This window comes from Octodon degus, unplaced genomic scaffold (assembly GCF_000260255.1).
Source record: "Octodon degus isolate 3935 unplaced genomic scaffold, OctDeg1.0 scaffold00087, whole genome shotgun sequence".
Lineage (NCBI taxonomy): Eukaryota > Metazoa > Chordata > Mammalia > Rodentia > Octodontidae > Octodon > Octodon degus.
In genome coordinates this window covers 1,019,979-1,029,838 of record NW_004524663.1, presented here as the reverse complement: position 1 = coordinate 1,029,838, position 9,860 = coordinate 1,019,979, and the positions used below count along the sequence as shown (strand labels likewise).

The following is a 9,860-nucleotide window of genomic DNA, read 5'->3' as shown; positions in this document are numbered from 1 at the left end:
AGGCACAATAATGGTCTTTTATTATTTTCCACAAGAAAGACTTTTATTTTTTATTAAAACTTATATGACTCATTAAGCTTGAAAACTTAAGCTGCACATGACCAAAACAGTTAAATATTCATTGATAGGTCTATTATACTTATCACAAAATGTATATTTAAGAATCTATATATGTCTATAACATTCTATGAAGCAAACTGCTATGATCCATAATCAATCTTTGTACATTTTTAACTCAGAGACAATTACATAACATTTAGGAAATTTTAATTTTCCAAATGTACTCACACAAAATCATCAGAACTATTTTTCAGGTAAAAAAATAGTTGCATGATCCACGTGCCACCGATGAAGTCCCTATTGGTGAAGCGGCAGTCACCACAGCATGATTTTCCGTGGCAGTGGCACTGTTCATGCATAGGCTCTTCCTCTTGGCATGAAGAATGCAAAAACAAGAAGGGACAAGAGCCACCACTCATTGTTTCCTTGACTCTTGGGTGTCTTCATTGTGTGCTAAAAGCCTGTTTTCACTAAAATAGCAATTTTTATTCTGAAAGGTAATCATATGTTCCCAGTGGATATTAGCAACTTCCAACATGATCTCTAGGGATAATTCGCAGTTCTGAACCATGCTTAAGAAAAACATTTCCAGCAGTCTGTGCAGGATTTATTCCTACTCCATCATTGGTAATAATTGCACTTGTTCCTGCAGGAACGTTAAATTCTTCTGCAGCAAACTTTAAGACTGCTATAAAAGGTGTGCCTTCAGGAACACGCAGTACTTTGTACGGTAGCCGCGGGTCCGACGTCAGCGTGATCTTGAAGGACACCTTCAACATGGTGGCCTGCTGGACGGGCTGGACCCGGCACGTCCCCAAGAAAGACTTTTAAAAACTTAAACAATTTTTTTTTTTGATTCTTCAGCTAACACAGAAGAGATGATTTATTGTACACACTTTACACTCGGCCAAAAGCGAGAACAGAAGTAGTTCAGAATGCCACAGGTCCGGGGCAAAAAAACCCAGGAGACTGTTTAGTTGGAGCCAGGTGATCTCTTTGAGGTGGTGCTGGCGATCAGATGGCAGTGAAGTTCTAATCCAGCACGCAGTCCAAAACTTGCACGAGCGTTGTCAGCCTCCAGCATTCTTTCTGCTCTTTCGGCCTCCATGGGTGTACGAGCTATTTTACTTGGACCTCTGTCTCATCTTTCTTCTTTTACGCTTCAGCCTGCGTATTCGCTTTTTCCTCCACTTGGCTCTCATGGCGCAGAGGTTCCTAAGAAGATGGCGTTAAAGTCGAGAGGTTAAACAATTTTTAAATGGCTCTTTTACAAAAAAAACATCCACTTCCAACTTTCCTCTCAGATTTTTTTTAATGTATCTGTCCCGTTTCCTAATTATTAGCATCTCTCTCTTACTATAAACATACAATGTGCTTAGAGCTTGCCGTAATGCCGATTCTGACACTCTGAGCCATCTGTACGGTAAATATTAGTCAAAGCTACCAAAGATTGAGCCCTTTCTGCCTGCTAATTCCTGGACTGTGTTTTGTAAAAGAATTTAGTTTCAGTTTCAGAACAACAACCCAGACTTAAGTATTATTGATGTCAGAGCGGTGGTCCTCAACAGCACATACCAAATTCTCAATTGGTGTTGTGGTTTGTGTCTAGTGGTCTCCCCAAAGCCTCATGCAGTCATTGGGGTGGCTTCTTAAGTTTGTGATTGATTCATGATCTGATGCAGGGGTTATGGATGTGTGTGCTACACCTGCCATGGGGTGGGCAATCTGTTTTTTTTTTTGGTGGTACTGGGGATTGAACTCAGGATCTTGCATTTGCCAGGCAGGTGCTAATGCTGCTGAGCTATATCCCCAGTCCCCCCCCCCCATTTTTTGAGTCATCTGAATACAATGTAAGAAGGAGAAAGAGGCTTCATAGCTGCCTCTGCTGCTGCTCCTCCCTGTGCTCTTTGCTGTCTTCCACCACCACAAATGGCTGCCCTCTGCCATGTACCACTCTGCCTTGGAGCCTGCCTTGGATGGACTAAAACCTCCACTATGAGCTAAATCAACCTTTCCTTCCTTAATTTTGGGTGTTGGATATTTCGTCCCAGCAATGAGAAAAAACAAAACAAAACAAAAAACAGCCATAAGTAAGACAGTTGGTATTCTGAATCTCAGAGTTCTGAAATCTACTGGGCCGAGTGAGTTCAGAGACCACAAGACTGGGCTGTCCTCTTTGATTTTTCATCCTACTTTGTATACTGCGTCCCACTCTATCAGATTTCAAAGTGTTTCCACAGAGTTTGCTTCAGGTTTTGACTCATTTACGCACCACGGTCACCACTTGGCATACATTTTAATAAGCGCAGGCTATTTTCTCTGCATCATTTCATGTGCCATGTGAGGACCTAAAGAAGGCGATGAGGGGCCGGGGAGATGGTTCAGTAGAATAAGTGCTTTCCTGGCAAGCGCAAGGGCCTGAGTTCAATCCCCGGTTCCGCAAAAATTAATAAATAAATTAAAAAAATAAAAAATAAAGAAGATGAGCATCCCGGTTTGGTGGGTGAAGGCAACATTGTGCAGTTACCGCTACTTGCCACCAGGTGGCAGAGGTGCATAGCACACACGCAAAGGAAGTGCCGGAGGCCTGGCTCCAGGGGTGGACAGTTGGTTAGCTGGGTCCTCTCTGCAGGGAGCGCCATTTACTTAGGCAAATATTTAGGTAACTGGAGGAGCTAAACTTGCAGCCCTGGCTTTTTTTTTTTTTTTTTCTCCAAAGCTTCTGGTCTAAGTCAGTGTCTCCAAATGGCAACTTTGCATATGCTAGTCTCAGTGTGTAGTCCATATTTGCGATCACTCAGACCTTCTCTCGACCCTTCACAGATTTCCCTCTCATTTTCTGCCCACTCCATTTAGTCCACAGCCATCTGTACCCATGGGTTCCACACCTGTGGACTGAAAATATTAATAAATAGTTCTGTGAGAACTGAACGCGTCAGGCTTTTATTACTTACCATTATTCCCTAAACACAGCACAACTGCAATTCATAAAGCATTTACCTTGTGTTAGATGTGTTCAGTAATCTAGAGTGATTTAAAGTGCATTGGAGGATTGTGTAAGTTCTATGCAAACGCTATGTCACTTTGTATAAGGGAGTTGAACACCTTTGAATTTTGGTGTCTGCAAACTATCCCAAGGACACCAAGGGACAACTAGAGGGCAAAGTGCCCAACCCATTTCCTGGCACAGTGTCTCAGGGGCAAAATGTCATTCAGGGGGCAAAATGTTTTAACCAATATTTCCCTCCCCCAAGGGAGAAGATGATGACGTGTGAGGTCTAGGGACACAGCAGCGGGGGAACAAACTAAGTAGTTTATTAGGAAGAACAAAGAAAAAGCTCTCTCCTACCAAGATGGGCTCAAAGGGGGGACTGCAAGGAGGTGCCCAAGCTTAGGGGTTTATATCCAGGCTTTATTGAGCTAGCAAGCTGCCCTCTTTCTTTGAAAATAAGACGTAGCTGGAAAATAAACATCCTTGAAAACTAGAGATCAGAAATGCCAGCCCCAGTCAGCCTATTCTTACCTACTTACAGAGTAGCTGCTGAGCAGAGCAACGCTGGTGTTGGCAAGGGGCACTGTTCAGAGAAGTAGCGGCTCCTCTCCTAGAATCTGGAGGAAGTGAATGAATCTATTTTGATCCTTGGAGTGGCCCACCTGGTTAAAACTGAGGAGGCAACCCCACCCAAACAGTTGGTTGGGAATGTAGGCAATTGTGAAATTAATTCTAAAATTAGCCCCTGCCCCGAAGCACTGGACAAGATGCTGTGTAGGGCAAGACTGGCTTCTGGGATGTTGGAATGCTGACAGCCAAGGAATTCTCCTTTAACCCTGAGTTTTGTCATAACAAACTTTTCTCAGGGAATTTAGGAGGTTATTTGCCAGGTATTGGCTCTAAGAAAGTTAGGGCAGGAGCAGGACAGCAGAGATATCAAAGAGTAGGGGAGCGCAGGTGTGGGCTAGGATCCTAGCCTCCTGATAAATCTATCAGGATACATCTGAAAAGAGCGGATCTGTCATCCTAGCCGAGAGAAAAGCCAGCCAGACCTGTGGCTCAGCTCTGAGCGCAGGCTTACAGAAGGGCCCTGATGGATGAGTCTCAGGTCACCCTGGGCAGGGAGTACCTGCAGGGCTCCAAGACAGTTTGCCTCTTACCTCTTGGAGGAGTTCAAGCCGATGCAACAAGCAAGAGGAGGTTTCTCTGCTGAATCCCCAGTAGGACCTGGCTTCCACTAGAGGGTCTTTGAACACTCACCTGAATGCAGCCCTAGCTCGAGTCTCACAGTTGTCACACTGGCTTTTAACAGTTCCTTGCACAGAGAGATCTGCCAGCATTCCCACTCCTGGGATGTTGTGGAGCATCAGCCAGGGGTGTGCTGGGGAGCCCATCACCTGCTTGAGAGTGGCACTGGCCTGGTAGCTTTTGTCTGGTGGCAGAATTGGCACTGTATTTTAGATTTGAAAAGGACAGGGAAGAAAAGTGAGGTCCAGTCGTAACTGCTGCATTCACCTCTCCGTAGACAAGTGTGGCCCACACTGTGTTCCAAAGATGTAACCAGTTTTCTCCTCCCTCTGACTCTTTGTCCTAAAGATGACAAAATATAAAGTCTGGGGACAGCAGTGGGGAATGAGCTGAGTACAGTTTATTAGAAAGAACAAAGAAAAGCTCTTGCTGAGAGGGACTCCAAAGGAGGACACTGAGGAAACACCCAGGCTTAGGGGTTTCTATGCAGCCTTTAGAAAGCTAGAGAACTATTTTGGTGAGTGTAAAAAAAAAAATGGAGCAAAAATCTGTTAAGTTACTGCCCTTCTGAGGCATCCCCGGGAGGCTGTGTGGAGAGTTGGAACACTTGATCTCAGGCAATAGAAAGCCACTCTGCCCAGGCGCACACGGGTGTCGGAACACAAGCTTCCTAGGAAGGACAGAGCAACTGAAGCGTGAGGACAGCAGGGAGACAGATGTCAGGAGCAACGGGGAAAACTCGGGGACTCACGTGCTGCGGGGTTGGCTGCTCCACCACCGGCACTCTCTGTGTCACTGACTTCTTTCTCCTTCACTCACGGCTGACTTCGCGTGTGGCTCAGCAGTTCTGGGTCTCCCATCCTGTCATGCAGATGGCTAATGACTCTTCCTCTCTTTTATTCAAATGTAGTTGAAAAATTCAAGGACTTTCAGCCTCTGAAGCTGTGAGCTAAATAAATTTTTCTCTTAATAGACTTTCCAGACTTAGGTACTTTGTTATAGCAACACAAAATGAACTAAAATATACGTGCAACATGGCTAAGTTTGCCATCTATTTAGCAAGGATAGTTAAAATAGAAGATGCCAGATGGGAGGTAATATTCATAGTACCCATATGTAAACCAGAACACAGATTACCGCACAGTACAAAGTTGACTTGAGGGGATGTTTTGTGCTGGCCTGGGCACCAGAATTTCTAGTTCTCCTTATGCCTGGGTGTTCCATTGTATATGATAGGTTCTTTCTCTTCTTTCCTCTCCTTTCTTCTTTTCTTTTCCTTCTTTTCTTCTTTCCTTCCTTCCATCCTTCCTTTCTTCCTTGTGCTCATCATTGAACCCAAAGTGTTGTGTTGGGATTAGGCAAACACTCTACCATTGCTACATTCCCAGCTTTTTAAAATTTTATTTATTTATTTATTTATTTATTTATTTATTTATTTATTACCAGGGATCAAACTCAGGACCTTGTGCTTGCCAGGCAGGTGCTTAAGCCACTGAGCTATAACCCTCATCTTTAGATTTTTAAATTTTGAGATAGAGTTTTGCTAAGTTGCCTAGGCATGCCTAAGACTCGAGCTCTCTTGCCTCAGTCCCCTGGGTAGCAGGGCAAATAGATGCACACTGCTGGGCCCCGCCCGGCACAGTGACTTTGGATGGCAGGCCCGCTCATGACATTTAGTATGGATGGATGAGAAGTTAGGAAATACACTGCTACTAAGAAGTTATGGTTAGGCTAGAGTGTGAACCTACCTTTGTCCCCAGAAGGAGTCCATCACCAGCCACTCACTTCTGTTTCTGCACTCTTACCTTTCCTTAGAGAGCCCTGAGTCTCCTCTCAGCAGCATCGCAGAGGCTTGGGTCCTTGTCCAGCTGTGGTGTCCTTCCGGGTGGATTTGTGAGGCTTGATGGAGCATCGCCAGCACTTCTCCTCCTGCCACCTGTCCTAATGGGGACTTCAGGCTCCTCAGTACAGCACAGGAAACAGCAACGACTGTCTCAGGCATCAAAAGCATACTTAATGGATTGTAAAAGTCTTGTAGTCAGATGTCGGTAGGCAGAATGCTGTGTTCCTCCTTTGCTTATAGAATCATTTCAGTCTCTACCCTGCCACTTTCTTCAGATGTCATCAATTTATCAGACTTGGAGACTTTCCTTTAAAATGAGTTAAAAGACACAAACCACTGAAGCTGCTATTTCAGTTACAGAAAAAAATGTGATGGAGCAGAAAGCCAGTCTGGTAGTCAGAGGATCAAAGATGATGTGTTTTCACCAGTCCTTCAGCCTGATGCCTTATAGAATGCATGTGGGCTACCCTAGTAGCACTCTAGCTTTAAGTGTGAAGATTGGAAACGAATTAACTTGTTAGCTGAACATGTCCTGAGTGGAGAAGGGATTGGGAAGGGGGATTGTCAGCTGGGAAGATGTGATTTTAAGTCTGTAGTCAGTCCACTTGTGTGTTTCAAGGGGAAGTTGTGCCTGAGAAATTGGAGTAGGGAAGACAAAGGACACCAAAGTGGCTCTCTGGAAACCGGGCCCTGTGTGATTTAAGTATTGGGTGTGTCAAGCTGGGGGAGGGACGTGCCACATGTCCACTGCACAACCCGCATGCTCATTTCCCATGGCTACTCTAGCAAATTACCACACTGACAGCAAAACTGCTTCTCACAGTCACACAGGCAGAAAGTCCAACCTGTGGCTGCAGGGCTGCATCCCCTGGAGGCTGCACCCTGCAGTCCTTGGCTTTTCTCGTTTGTGATTCCTTTCCTCCTACTTCGAAGCCAGCATGGGGGCATCTCCAAGCCTCTGGTGTCTGTTTCTGTTGCAACATCTTCTGCGACTGTGACCCCAAGTCCCCTTTGTGAAGAGCTTTGGGGTTACACCAGGCTGAGGTGGACAGTCTAGGATACTCTCACCCTCACAGCCCTTATCTCTGGGATATCTGCACGACTTCTTTTGACAAAGAAGGCAATACACTCACAGGTTCTAGGAACTAGAAAATGGGCATTATTTGGAGGTCACAGTTCTGCCAAGCATATCAAGAGGTGATAGCTCTTTTTGTTTCTGTGGTGACTTTGGGGTCAGGGACAGTGGCTGCTGTCATGGCTTTCCTTTCTCCTTCTAGTTCTCTGCATGATATAAAATTGGGGAATCAGCTGTCAAGCCAGGACTACCTCCAGGGCTGTGGGCAGCACCAGTCATTATTTTTAATCTAAGTAAACAATAATAATGGTATAAGCAATCTTGATTTGTGTCTAGAGGTCCCCTCCAAGCTTCACATACTCTTCGATGGGGCTTTCTGGGAGGTGAGTGATGCTAAGGTTAAGGGTGTGTGGTTACTAAGGCAGCCCCTGGATTGGTTTGGCACTGCCCTAATCCCAGCAGTGGAGACACAGTACAGAAGGGCAGAAAGATGCTGTTAAGGCCCTTGTTGCTTTGGCTGTCTTTTACCTGCCACGAATTGCTCTCTCCAGTGAGGCCACCCTGCCTTGGACTAAGTCAACTATGGGCTGAAAGCTTTACAGACCGTGAGCCAAATAAACCTTTTCCCTTTTAACTTTGAGTGTTGGGTATTTTGTCTCAGCAGCTAGAAAAGTAACCAAGACAGCACCTTGAGTGAAAACATGTGAAAGCCTGAGAGGATCTAAGAGTCTGTGGGACCCTGTCCTGTATCTGAGAACAGGTCACAGAGAGGCCAACTCAATCTGCCAAGACTAACGGCTGATTGATGACCTGAGGAATGAGCACCTGCTTCCTGATTTTCTTCTTCTCATGTCTCCTGGGTTGTGGATTGTGCTGAAGAATCCTCCTGGCACTGATCGAGTCACTGACTGTGTGCTCTTGTCACTTCCCCATGATATTGGATTAAGCAACAAATGGAATTGCTGTGCAGTTTGCTGATCTGCTTACTGTTTTCCAATGTAACTTATGCAAAGAGTACAGAATAAGGGCAATTTGATTTAAATATAATCCTGGAGGAATGTTTTCCTTAGGCCCAGATATATAAGCTAAGGAATAGGGATAAAGGGTATGGAGGATAAGGCCTAGTTTTCTTGGGTTTTTAAAAAAAATTTGCTTTTCTTCAAAGTCTACAGAAAATTATGTGCTGAAGCCCATGTGACAGATGTCGTCCTAAGTACTGAGAAAAAGACAATCAAAGCAGGTCTTTTTATCCCATTTAATTTTGAGATGTTTGAACTCTTGAAAATACAGAGAAACACAACTTTATGTTTAAAGCACAATAAATAATCTTTTGATAACAAAAGTAAGTCACTGAGTTGGAACAATAGAATATTCATATAAAAATGCGAAATGTAGTTTAAAATGTATCTGCACCCCCTTTAGAATTCTTCATGGATGACAGCCACTTTAGGATTGTTTAATCTACCAATATTAAACAAAGCACTTAGGCATAGGTAAGGTCTACACATGCAGGATTTGGACAGATCCTAATGCCAATGGAAGAATAAATGCCAACCCTCATCCTGTCTCTTGGCCATGTGAGTACTTAGTTGTCACTGGTCTGGTTTACTGATTCATGGTTTATTTTTTTTTCCTATGGTTATTTGCTAAATCAGTTTCTCTCATACCATAGATCACTCCACACAGACACAGCAGTCAATTTTGGAAGCTGAATGCTCTCTCAGATCACTTGATGTCTTGTGATCTAATTCATTCATAAATGTATGTTTCAGTATGGGAGTATTTAGAGCAATAGACTACTTGGAAACAGTGTGCTTAGTTTAACTTGTAGACTCATTTTCATTTGTTTGTGGCCTTCGAATTGCTTGTGGCAGGAAATGGAATTAAATAGAAGGAGGCGAGTTGTCTATGAGTCGGGAGTCAGGTGCTTTGAATGCCAAAGTCAACTTCAGATTGTTAGCTCTCTGACTTGCAAAACATCAAGGTTTTTGAGATGAGATCAGGCATGTTCAGGGTGGTATGGCTGTAGACAGTGTCAAGGTTTTTGAAGAGGGCTACTAGGCACTGGCTGTCATCTTGTGAGAAATCGGTCAAGGTTTGAGATTGAGCAGTTGGAATATGGGTCACTTCTTCAGAAATTACACAGAGGTTGACGACAGCAGACACTGGTGTGAGATTCGTAAGTGCTTATGTGTTTATTGTTGAAACACTCTGATACATGGTCCGTGCAGCCTCTAATTGTGTACCATCGAATGCCACCTGCAAGAAAAAAACACGCAGAGAGATAGGGTAACGCTTTGGGAGGTACAACTTGTGTGCCTCAGATGCTTCACTGAACTGGCTGGGTTTTTTTTTTAAAGACAAAGAAAAACAATTTTGAGCCTTGAGATTTATCAAATCTAGAGTTTGTACCTCTAAGAAGGTCTCATTTCATCATTTTGCTTTTAAGAACTCTCACTTTAGTTGTCATATACAGGCTCTGAAAAACAAAACAACTTTCTATTTCAGATTAATGAAGGCTGTGTGATTGCCATGGGCTGTGTAAAAACTTCTGTGCTGTTTGTCGCTGTTTGGAGGCTCACTGACAATCGTCTGCTAGCTTTACCCAGAAGTCACTTCTGTGCTGTTTGTCGCTGTTTGGA

At 44.1% G+C, this 9,860-nt stretch overlaps 1 pseudogene; it reads right to left on the bottom strand.

Moving 5' to 3' along the window:
* Positions 1-367: 367 nt before the first annotated feature.
* On the bottom strand, positions 368-839 carry LOC101561152 (annotated as a pseudogene).
* Positions 840-9,860: the final 9,021 nt, after the last annotated feature.